Source organism: Amblyraja radiata, chromosome 41, assembly GCF_010909765.2.
Source record: "Amblyraja radiata isolate CabotCenter1 chromosome 41, sAmbRad1.1.pri, whole genome shotgun sequence".
NCBI lineage: Eukaryota > Metazoa > Chordata > Chondrichthyes > Rajiformes > Rajidae > Amblyraja > Amblyraja radiata.
The window spans coordinates 6,055,954-6,068,408 of NC_045996.1; the positions used below are offsets into that span (position 1 = coordinate 6,055,954).

The 12,455-nt window shown below is 43.5% G+C and overlaps 1 pseudogene; it reads left to right on the top strand.

Moving 5' to 3' along the window:
* Positions 1 to 5,757: 5,757 nt before the first annotated feature.
* LOC116967798 lies at positions 5,758 to 12,252 on the top strand (annotated as a pseudogene).
* The last annotated feature ends 203 nt before the right edge of the window (positions 12,253 to 12,455 follow it).

The window sequence follows — 12,455 nt, forward strand, 5'->3', positions numbered from 1 at the left end:
CAGCACATCCTGCTGGCAGGTATCCATCTCCGTGGTCTCCACGGAACGAGCAAAGGCTGTGATGGCTGACGTCAGGAGCCTGAGGATCCGCTGTAGTTTTAATTCTTGGGTTCGGATGTGTGACCCCACATGCCCCCAGATTTGGCTGTTTACACTTTTTACTTTGAGGGCCTCACAGTTTTCTGGTGCTGTGTATTGTTCTAGTACCTCAGAGAGCACCTTTTCCATTAAGGGTTTGTTCGAAAGATGGTTAATGCTGGCCGCCATTCTTGGTTCCAGCGGTGCTCCAGCCCGTGGGGTTGCTACAAAGCGGTCCACCACACCCAGCAGCTCTTGCTGCTCCTGCACCCCTTGCATACTCCCGAACTCGTCCGCCTGCCCCTGTTGCAGACCAGCCCAGCCCTGGTCACCAATGCTAGCCTCCAGTAATGAGGGAGCAGAGGGCAGTGTACAGAACACTGTGGAGGGGGTACCTGACCTTCCTCCCCGGGAACGCTCTTGCTGCGTATCCCGCTGGAGCACCTGCTCCAGGAGCTGCTGAATGCAGCTCAGGCGGCTGTCTCTCCTCCGTTTGGGTGGAGACATGTCCCCCTCCGACGAATCGGAAATGACCGGCCGGTTTGACTTCCTGGTCAATTTTCTCCCAGTCCGCCGTGCAGGTATTAGCGGGACTGGGCTCGGCTCGGTCTCGGGGATAGCGAAACGCTCTAAGAGCGACGCTGCCGCCGGTTGCTGCCCCGCTGGAATAGAACGCTCCTCTGGTGGAGTTAGAGCGGGGGCAGTTTTCTTGGAGAGGCTTTTTTGTTGTGTAGACATTTGTGCAAGCAAACACAACTTCACTCTCCTCCGTTAGTTTTGCACGCACCGTATACTTACCTAACGGTCCGTTTTTAAAGTGCAGCTGGAGAGCCTGACTCCAGCTGCCGCCGCTGTTGCACTGCTGGCGTAATGCCGCGCCTGCGCACTGAGCGGGTTCTTCACGTAGTCACTCACGTGACTCCGAAGTAAAATCACAAATTTCACATTAATTTAAAATGTCATTATGTATTCCTGAAACCGGCTTTGATTTTCATCCCCCTCTTTGTCCATCCTTGCAGTATCTTTGCTAACATGATAGCCCATGACATGCATACATCCCAGTAGTTACTTCATCCTGTCTGCTCAGTGTGCTCAGTTTAGGATTACAGCTATGACTATTTGCTCCAGATTGGTGAAGTTAACACTTACACCACAAGCCACCACATTCCTTGTGTACAAATGTATAGACTGATATCAACCCTACAGTTCACTTTTATTCATTCATCCACTGTGTATCACTGGCAAGGCCAACATTTATTGTTGTTGGTAAAGGAGTGGTAGGATTTTGATGCATTGACAATGAAGGATAGGCAATAAAGGAGTGGTAGGATTTTGATGCATTGACAATGAAGGATAGGCAAGTCAGGAAGGAAGGTAGTTGGGGGGTATCTGCAAAAGACTTATGCTTTTTGGTGGTGAATATCATGATTTGGGAGGATCTGTCAAAGTAATCTGGGGGGAGTAACTGCAGTGCATTCGGCCCTTCGAGCCAGTGATCAATGTGATAGGCTGATCATCCGCAATCAGTACCCCGTTCCTGCCTTCTCCCCATATCCCCTGACTACGCCCTATCTAGCTCTGTCTTGAAAGCATCTAGAGAACCTGCCTCCATGAGGCAGAGAATTCCACACTCACCACTCTCTGTGAGAAAAAGTGTTTCCTCATCTCTGTTCTAAACGGCTTACTCCTTATTCTTAAAATCTTGACAATTGAAATATTTGGGGAAATAATTAAGAAACATTTAAAGAAATTTGAGTCAATAAAAGATAACCAGCATGGATTTATATAAAGCAAGTGTTTGACTGTCGTGGCTTAATTTTTGTTGAAGAAACAGAGAAGGTTAATTAAGCAAATTCAGTAGATGCTCTCTACATGGAGTTTCTGAAATCAATAAAGACCTGCATGAAACCCATTTGGCAAAATTGATGCCCAAACAATTAAATAAATAGTTTGTATTGACAACAGGAATTTTAAAAATGGTTTAAAGACAGTAGTCAGAGATGGCTGTTTTCTAGATTGGAAGATGGTGCTCCTCGGTGGCCAGTACTGGAACAGCTTATTTTGGAAACACACTCAAAGTTGCTACAGTCTATCCAATAGATGGTACAACTTTTGCTACTGATTTAGTAGGAGCCAGCAGAGCAACCTTTCCACACGGAGGGTGGTGAGTATATGGAATTAGCTACCAGTGAAAATGGTTAAGGCAGATATAATGACACATTTAAAAGCCAGTTGTTTAAGAAAGAACTGCAGATGCTGGAAACATCGAAGGTAGACAAAAATGCTGGAGAAACTCAGCGGATGAGGCAGCATCTATAGAGCGAAGGAATAGTATGCCTTTAAAAGACAGTTGGTCAGATAAATGGATTGGAAGGATTGAGAGAGATTATGGGCAGTACAAAGCATTGCCCAATGGTCTAACTTCAGCCCCAAGATTATTCACCAAAATATTGAAGCCAGCCATGGCAATACTAAGAAAACAAAAACATATTGTCATGGCATATTTGGATGATATTCTGATAGTAGGAAAAACCATGGAACTGGCTGTGACAGCAGTATCAGCTACAAAACAGCTCCTCGAAACTCTGGGGTTCGTCCTACATCCAGATAAATCTAAGTTAAAACCCTCCACCATTATGGACTATCTGGGTTTCACAATGAACTCAGACCATATGACTGTTACCTTGCCGAGGGAAAAAATGGTTGGATTAGCACAATCATGCAATAATTTAATGGTCAACAAACGACCAACTATTCGACAAGTAGCAAGAGTGATTGGGAAAATGGTAGCAGCATTTCCGGCTACACAATTTGGACCTTTGCACTATCAAAATTTACAAAGAGCAAAGGTACAGGCACTAAAACGACATAGAGGTCACTATGACCGTGTCATGGAATTACCCACTGAAGCAATATCAGAACTGCAGTGGTGGGCAAAAAATGTTTGGCATAGTTTCAGCCCTATTATCATCACTAACCCTACTTTAGTGCTTCAAACAGATGCCAGTGCTCAAGGATGGGGAGCAACTAACTCCATATCCAGCACAGGTGGTAGATGGACTAACCCAGAGTCATCATTACTATTTACACTGGGCATTAACTATTTAGAGATGTTGGGCGCCTTTTATGGTTTAAAAGCATATGTATCCAATATGCAGCACTTGCATGTTCGGTTACAAATTGATAATACTACAGTGGTGGCTTATATTAACCATATGGGCGGCATAAAATCATTATCATGCGACAAATTGGTCAATATGATTTGGCAATGGTGTGTCGAAAGACATATTTGGCTCTCAGCTACCTATCTACCAGGTAAACTAAACACAGTGGCAGACACCAGGTCATGCAAATTCAATGATAATATCGAATGGATGTTAAACCCTAAAGTATTTGCTAAAATTATTAAGCAATATGGAACGCCAGATATCGATTTATTTGCATCAAGACTAAATCACCAGTTACCTATGTATGTCGCTTGGGAACCAGACCCAGAGGCAGCAGCGGTAGATGCCTTCACGCTGGATTGGGGAAATTTCTTCTTCTATGCTTTCCCCCTTCTTCTGCCTCATCAGTCGGGTACTACGCAAAATACAGATGGACTCTGCTTCTGGTATTTTGATGGTGCCCGACTGGCCTACACAGCCATGGTTCCCAGTCCTACATGACATGGTGGTAGAATCACCAATGGTATTTCCCAGTGATCCAGGATTATTAACCCACCCAGTATCAGGCATAAGCCACCCATGCCATAGAGACATTAAACTCCTGGGTTGCAGGTTTTGAACAGACCTTACCTGGAACTGGGATTGTCCGAACAAACCATCACCACCATGTCAGCATCCCTTCGAACATCCACCAAGAGGCAGTACTTAACCAGCATCAAAAAATGGGAAAAGTACTGCCAGGAAACAGGGACAACATATACAACAGCCACAGTCACCAATGTACTGGAGTTCCTGGCCTATCTACACCATCATGAAGGGATCAGCTACAGTGCCGTCAACACAGCACGAAGTGCTCTTTCTGCTTATTTCAAACCTGCAGGACAACAGGCAATGGGATCCCATCCACTGGTGGTAAAACTGATGAGGGGCATTTATAATATCAATCCCCCTAAGCCCAGGTATACCCATATTTGGGACATCAGTGTGGTCCTGACATACCTCAGGGAATGGCCACCAGCCAGATCCCTCGGCCTCGAGCAAACTACACTAAAGGCGCTCATGTTGATGGCACTCGTATCCGCTCAGAGGGTCCAGTCACTACACAAATTGAGGCTTGGCAACATGGTGACTACCCCAGATCAGATCACATTCATTCTACAAGGTCTGGTAAAACAAAGCAGGCCAGGAACAGCTAATCCACTAGTGGTATTCCGGGCCTACCCACCAGAGCCACGATTGTGTGTCGTGACCCATTACAACAGTACATAGACAAAACCCACAACATCAGAGGGAGTGAACAAGCCTTATGGGTCAGTCACAAGAAACCTCATGGCCGGGTAACAAGCCAAACCATCTCAAGATGGCTAAAACAGGTACTGAAAGCTGCCGGGATAGATATTAATACCTTTAAATCTCATTCCACTAGGGCAGCATCTACATCAACGGCAGCGAGAATGGATGTACCTATTGACCTCATACTAAATACGGCAGGATGGTTGAGGGAAACAACATTCAGAACATTTTACAATAAGCCGTTGATGAAACCTGATTTATTTGCAGCAAAGATATTAGAAGCTGCAAATATTTAATTTAAGCCCGGGGGAGCAATTTATTTTTGTTATTGTTAATAAATACCTTTTTGTTTCTTGAAAAACAGATTCATTGGTTGATTACGATAACACTTCCTCCCTCAAGAACTTCGGCAGTGAGTGAAATAAAACTGTTACACGGTTTGAAATCACAGAGCTTTGAAATCTTCACGTAGTCACTCACGTGACTCCGAAGTAAAATAGTAAGATTAAACGAGAACTTACCAGTTTGAAGTTTGATCTGTATTTTATGAGGAGTTACGATGAGGGATTACGTGCCCTCCGCTCCCACCCTCATTATATGGATCAAACTAATAAATTGATGTCTCCTTATCTTTACTATGTTTACTTCAAATAACTGTGTCTATTTGTGATTCCACACCGCTGCTTGGAAGTATGCCGCGCCTGCGCACTGAGCGGGTTCTTCACGTAATCCCTCATCGTAACTCCTCATAAAATACAGATCAAACTTCAAACTGGTAAGTTCTCGTTTAATCTTACTATTTTACTGTGAAGTTAATAACCTGTATACGCTACTCGTGATTCTTATGAATATTCAGGTTGCATTACAATTATTTTTAGCCATCGGGCCCTGGCTCTGGAATTAAAGATAAAATGGATAATCTAGTGGTGCAGGTAAGGTGGACTGATGCCACAGTCTATTGCCAGTGGAAGGGTTTACGGTTACCCACTGAGGAAGAGTGGGAATTTGCTGCTCGAGGGTGTCTGGAAGGTATGATCTCACAACAATGACTGATATTATTTGGAGTTTGTTCAATTGGATGTTCCCAATTTCACCGGAAACTAAGCGATTTATGATCTTGTATTCGCGGGAAAAAAAGCAGAAACTGGTGGAAATTACTTTGCAGTTCCAGGAGCTTCTGTAGAAAGGAAACGAGTTAATGATTCAGATCAAAGACATCCCATTGGAACTGGGTTTAAAGATGCTGGCAAAAGAAGGAAGGGAAAATTTATGATGAGATGGAGGTCTGTGGAAATGAAGTAACGATGAAGAGTGGATAAGGCTTAGTGATGAAAAGTGCTAAACAGATTAGAGAATAAGAAAATAAACTTGGAGAAGACAAATAAATAATTGAAGTAAAATGGACAATGCTGAAGGACTCACCAGGTCAGGCAGCATTTGTGAAGAAAGAAGTTGACCCAACATGGCAGATTGATGAAAGGTATTCAGAACAATCATTGACCTGTGGCAGAAATTTTGCTTAACTAAATTTTGTGCCCCACCGTTCCAGCATTTACAGTTTAATTTATTTTCTGCGAGCAATTTCCACGTGGATATTTAAGCAAAATTCAAGAGCATTTAATGCAATAGGCGAGGTCAGAGGATATGTTGGTGAATCTTGTCCTTGCTGGTAAGACTGGAATTCTACAGGTATTATAAGTGCAAATATTTAAGGAGAACACAGATAGTTGGACGAACAATATTGCAAGAGTAGCCAATTTGGATTTCCATTGTATTGACTGGAACTGCCATAGTGCAAAGGGCTTTCAAGGGGTGACATTTGTTAAATATGTCCAGAAACAAATTCTCAAACAGTATGAAGAAGGTTCTACAGTGCAGGAGGCAACACTGAGCTGTGTGTTAGGAAATGAGACCGGGCAAGTGAAGGGTCAGTGGGTAGCACTTCTGGACCAATTATAAGAATTGCATTAGTTTTAAGATAGTTATGGGAGAAGATAGGACTGGTTCACAAATCAATGTCCTAAATTGGGGTAAGGCAAGTTTTGAGGGAACTGACAGGAATTCGTAAAGGTTAGTTGGGAGAAAATATTTGCAGGAAAAGGGACGCAGCAAGTGAAAAGGCTTTAAAAAGGGGTGAGGGAAGAGGTTTAGGTAATGGATGAAATGCGATTGAGGGCTTCATTGACTGCAGAGGGAGAGCCTTGCCTTGAATGCACCTCCTTCCATTTAGTCTCTTGTATGGATGCTTCATTTTCTCTTGCTTTCTCTGATTCTGCCACGTCTATTTTTTAGATGAGGCATTGTGTTCCAGGATTATGAAGTGTCATCTTTATTCAGAAAATGAGGCTTGCCTACTTCTATGATTCATGCAGCCCACTCACCCCTTTCCCGCTCTCTCTGCCTGCCGCCTTCCCCCAAATGGATGACACTAAGCTGGGGGGCAGTGTTAGCTGTGAGCAGGATGCTAGGAGACTGCAAGGTGACTTGGATAGGCTGGGTGAGTGGGCCAATGTTTGGCAGATGCAGTATAATGTGGATAAATGTGAGGTTATCCACTTTGGTGGCTAAAACAGAAAAGCAGACTATTATCTAAATGGTGGCCGATTAGGAAAAGGGGAGATGCAACGAGACCTGGGTGTCATGGTACACCAGTCATTGAAAGTAGGCATGCAGGTGCAGCAGACAGTGAAGAAAGCGAATGGTATGTTAGCTTTCATAGCAAAAGGATTTGAGTATAGGAGCAGGGAGGTTCTACTGGGACGACAGATGGCACAATGGGCTAAGTGTTCGGCTGGCAACCGGAAGGTAGCCGGTTCGAATCCCGCTTGGAGTGCATACTGTCGTTGTGTCCTTGGGCAAGACACTTCACCCACCTTTGCCTGTGTGTGAATGTGTGTCAATGTGTGTGAGTGATTGGTGGTGGTCGGAGGGGCCGTAGGCGCAGATTGGCAGCCACGCTTCCGTCAGTCTGCCCCAGGGCAGCTGTGGCTACAGAAGTAGCTTACCACCACCGAGTGTGACTGAGGAGTGAATGAATAATGCGATGTAAAACGCCTTGAGTATTAGAAAGGCGCTATATAAATCCCATCCATTATTATTATTATTATTACTGCAGTTGTACATGGTCTTGGTGAGATCACACCTGGAGTATTGCGTACAGTTTTGGTCTCCAAATCTAAGGGAGGACATTATTGCCATAGAGGGAGTGCAGAGAAGGTTCACCAGACTGATTCCTGGGATGTCAGGACTTTCATATGAAGAAAGACTGGATAGACTCGAGTTGTACTCGCTAGAATTTAGGAGATTGAGGGGGGATCTGAGGGGGAGAAACTTACAAAATTCTTAAGGGGTTGGACAGGCTAGATGCAGGAAGATTGTTCCCGATGTTGGGGAAGTCCAGGACAAGGGGTCACAGCTTAAGGATAAGGGGTAATCCTTTAAGACCGAGATGAGAAAACATTTTTCACACAGAGAGTGTCGAATCTCTGGAACTCTCTGCCACAGAGGGTAGTTGAGGCCAGTTCATTGGCTATATTTAAGAGGGAGTTAGATGTGGCCCTTGTGGCTAAAGGGATCAGGAGGTATGGAGAGAAGGCAGGTACAGGATACTGAGTTGGATGATCAGCCATGATCATATTGAATGGCAGTGCAGGCTCAAAGGGCTGAATGACCTACTCCTGCACCTATTTTCTATGTATCTATGTATCTAAACGTCATATAATCACCAGTAACCTATTTTGCAAATTGCATCTCTGGTTCAAGAACAAACGTTCCTTGGGACCCTTTTAAGGGCTGGAGTATGAGATTGCAGTTGACTTGTTCAGTGTCAGCAGCTGCATGAGGTTCCCTGGAAATTTTTCAGCATTACACTCGTTACTACAAGGCAGCATTTTGGAAGAAGATGCATTTGTATTGTTGAAGGATAATTGCTTCGAAATATTGTGAGCCTCCAGCATTCCATAGCAGCTCTGCTGATGCCTGCAATTATGTTTAACACTTTGATAGGAGAATGTGAATATCCAAGCCATGCAACTGAGTCTACAATTTAAACACTACATTCTCTCATCTCTGCTTTCAGGTAGAGTGTATCCATGGGGAAATAAGTTTCAGCCCAATCGCACAAACCTTTGGCAGGTAACGTGTTTTGAGTAATTTTAACAGTACAGGTTGAACACCGATGGGTCTCCTCACTCCACAGCTGTGTAAACGTTTGGTGGTGCAATGTGGTTCAATCTGTCTGTAAACCCTCAGATACAACAGTAGCAACAGATTATCAGGCTGGTGGTGGATGGAGTGATAGGTGTATTTGATGGTGGTGGTGTAATGGTCAAGAGTGTTGGCATTCCACAGTGCAAGAGACATGCTGATGCTGTTTGGGTAAGTTGAAATGGGAGCTTATCCATTTTTACAGAAAGAAAAAGATAAATGTTGTGAGATTATTAAATATCACTGGGCAGTGAGAACTGAATGTCCTCTTACAAGAAATGCATAAAGGAAGTGCAGAGATGCAGTGGGTAATCAGCAAGCCAGAAGAAATGTTGCCTTTATTACGAGGGGGATGAATTGCACGAGTAAGGAAATCTTGCCTCTGGTTCTTCTGCGTGCTGGTGAGGTCACGGCCAGAGAACAGCCAATAGTTTGCTGATGTATCGAAGGACGGATGTGTTTGCAATGAAATCAGTTCAGAATAGGTTTACAAGATTGATCCTGGGCTGAAGAGCCTGTGAGGAACAATTGAACAAATGGGCTTGTCATAAGAATGAGGTTTGTTCAAGAAGGAACTGCAGATGCTGGAAAATCGAAGGTAGACAAAATTGCTGGAGAATCTCAGCGGGTGCGGCAGCATCTATGGAGCGAAGGAAATATGCAACGTTTCGGGCCAAAACCCTTCTTCAGACATTTTATCTACCATAAGAATGAAGTACACACCAGTTTCTGAGAGACTTGGTAGAGTGAGCGATTCCTTTGCTTATGGAGTCTGTAAACAAGTGAACATAGTTTCAGGGTGAAAACATCACCACTTTAGATGTGTCGGGGAGTTTCTTCTTTTTGAGCATTCTGATTCTGCGATTCTCTGCCCCAGAAATCTGAAGGTCCAGGGTGAGGAATTCATTATTGTTGGGTTCTAACGTCCCCAAATACTGTTAGCCTTTAACAAATTTGTGGCAACCAGTTTCCTGCTGACATTGTTGCCTGCAAGTATCTGGTTTATCATCTCCTTGAATGCTTCCAGTCCTGTTGGTCTCTGTAGACATAAAGACATTGTCCAGAGCTTCCACCACTTCCATCTTTGTGTCCGTCCCCTCTGCATCAGGTGCTGTTTCTACTTGAAAACTGCCAACTTCTCGAAGCATTCCTATTTAATTGTATCTGTTTTTCCCTTCCAAATGTTGACAAATCCTTCCCCTCAGACTCCTTTCCACCAACCTCCTTACTACCAATGCTGGCTCACAGCTCTATAATTGCCCTACTTCTCTCCAGTCATCTGGAACCATGCCTCAACCAGAGCCCTAGCAATCTCTTCCCTTGCCTCCTGATGGCCTTATCTTTGCTTTGACTGCATTTTAATGTTCATTGGGTAAAGAATGACTTTCCATTGTGTACGGTGGATATTATTTGCATTTGTGTCTTCCAATCTTCTTTCTGATATGTTTATTACAGGGAACATTTCCAGAACAGGACACAGCAGAAGATGGTTATCATGGTGTATCCCCTGTGAATGCATTTCCACCACAGAATCACTATGGTAAGGTGTGATTCACTCTCTGTGCCTATATTTTCACAAACGTCCACAAAGTGGTTCTGTCTCTCCAAATCTTTGCTCATCATCTTACAAAACCTCCCTAACTTGTTATGTTGTTCTATCCCATCCAGATGAAGGACTCAAAACATCTATTTCTCCATATCTCCCCACAGATGCTGCTTGGCCCTTCTGCAATTTATTATTTCTGCTCAAGATTCCAGTATCTTCAGTCTCTTAGAGTTTTCTACAGGAGTTATTTTATTGCCCACAACCTCCCTCTACCACTTCCTAAACATAAACATTTTATTTAAATGAAATGTAGTGAAGTTGTAATATATGCATTTATTTTTAGTTAGTTTTAAATTTTCATTATTTTACCCGTATGAAATTCATGTTTCCTGGCTGTGTGATTGAAATACAAATAATTGAGTTTGAAAATGATGTTCAATATGGAGTAATGTGGCCTGTTTTGGTGCTGTGTGATTCTAAGACTTTTTATGACACTAGTGTTTGTACACTTTGCTTAGACATCTATGACATGCTGGGAAATACATGGGAATGGACTGAATCGGAGTACGTTCCATCGTCCCACCAGTAAAGGTTGAATCTCAGAGGATTTACGTTCTGTGTGGATCCTCATGGATTGACAATGTGGATGGACTCGTGAATCATAAAGCACGGGTCACAAGCAGGTAAAACACAATGCAATCACAATGCTGCCCTGACATAGGTATATTTCTTGATCGTTTACACTCCTTTTCCCTGCCAGTTTCTCAAAGGTGCTAAATGTGTCTGGAATTCCATGAGCGTCAGGTAACCTTTGGCATTTAACTGTGTTAACAATGTCAGATGATTTGAAGTATTGCCATTGTACTTGTATACCCCCAAATTAATTTGATTTTCTTTCAGATTACCTAAACTATTTTCAATGTAACTGTTGGGTAACGTGAGGTAGCTCGACAAGGCCAAATGTTGTCAAATGCAGGAGCTGCCTTTTGTATTTGGCTCCACGTGTATTACATACTCTTGGCCTTGTTTAATTTATTTTTTTGGATTAATTCCCCTTGAGAAGATGGGGCTAAACTGTGTTTTGAATCATGTGAAGGTGCCCCCATTACAGCATCTGGTAGGCTGTTGCAGCTTGTTGCTAATTGCTGGTGTAAGGAAGGGCAAGACGATAGATCAGAATAGGTCAGGACTAGGAGAAGGAGGTGTTCTCAGGTGCCAGGTGTCCCTATTTTTCCAGGCTGCAGAAGTTGTGGGCTTGGACATGATTATCGAGGAGGTCTCAGTAAAAGTTGTATCCAGTGCATACAGTGGCCACAGGATGCTGAGGATGGCCAGAATAAATGAATGGTGAAAAATGAAGTGTTAATCGAACATCCCACCCTGTGCTGCAGAGTTGAGCTGCCTGAACGTTAGCAGAACTGTTCTTGTCCCTCCAGGTGAGTGGAGGGTGTTCCATCACACATTTCTAACTTGTCCTGCAGATGATAGAGTGGCAAAGGGTAATCAGGTGAAGGGTCACTTGCCACAGAATCTCACCTGGAACATCAACCTGCATTAGATTTTGTATATCCGGTGTGGATATGCATTCTCTCTGACTCCAAGGCAAGGGTGCACTGAGTCACAGACGATACTGTCAGTCTCTGCACAGCCTCGAGAGGAACTCCTACATTAAAATAAGTAGTAGCATGTACTCCTAGTACCACGGCTCTGGTTAGATGGGTAACTATCCTGCACAAATCATTTCAATAAGTTGCAGCTCAGAAGAAGTTTACACTCTGCACTTCGGTGGACTTAAGTTCTGTAGAACATAAAATGGCAGCAGCAAACTAACTGACATCTTTGTTTTTAGAATGGGAAACACCGCAGACTCAGCTTCCGATAACCTGGGATTCCGATGCGCTAAAGGCCTGGCTCCATCTAACCATAAGCAAAAAGGAAAGAATAAAACTGAACTCTGAAAGGTGTAATTTAATAGCAATTGATGAAATGTCAGCGGGCCAATTTTGGGTGTCACATAGATTGAAATTGAACATGTATCTCAAGTATCTCTTTCAAGTAGAAATAGCAGGGGCTATGGCAGAAATATTTCAAATGTCATTAGAAACGGGAATAGTGCCGGAGGATTGGCGTACTGCGCATGTTGTTCCATTGTTTAAAAAGGGGTC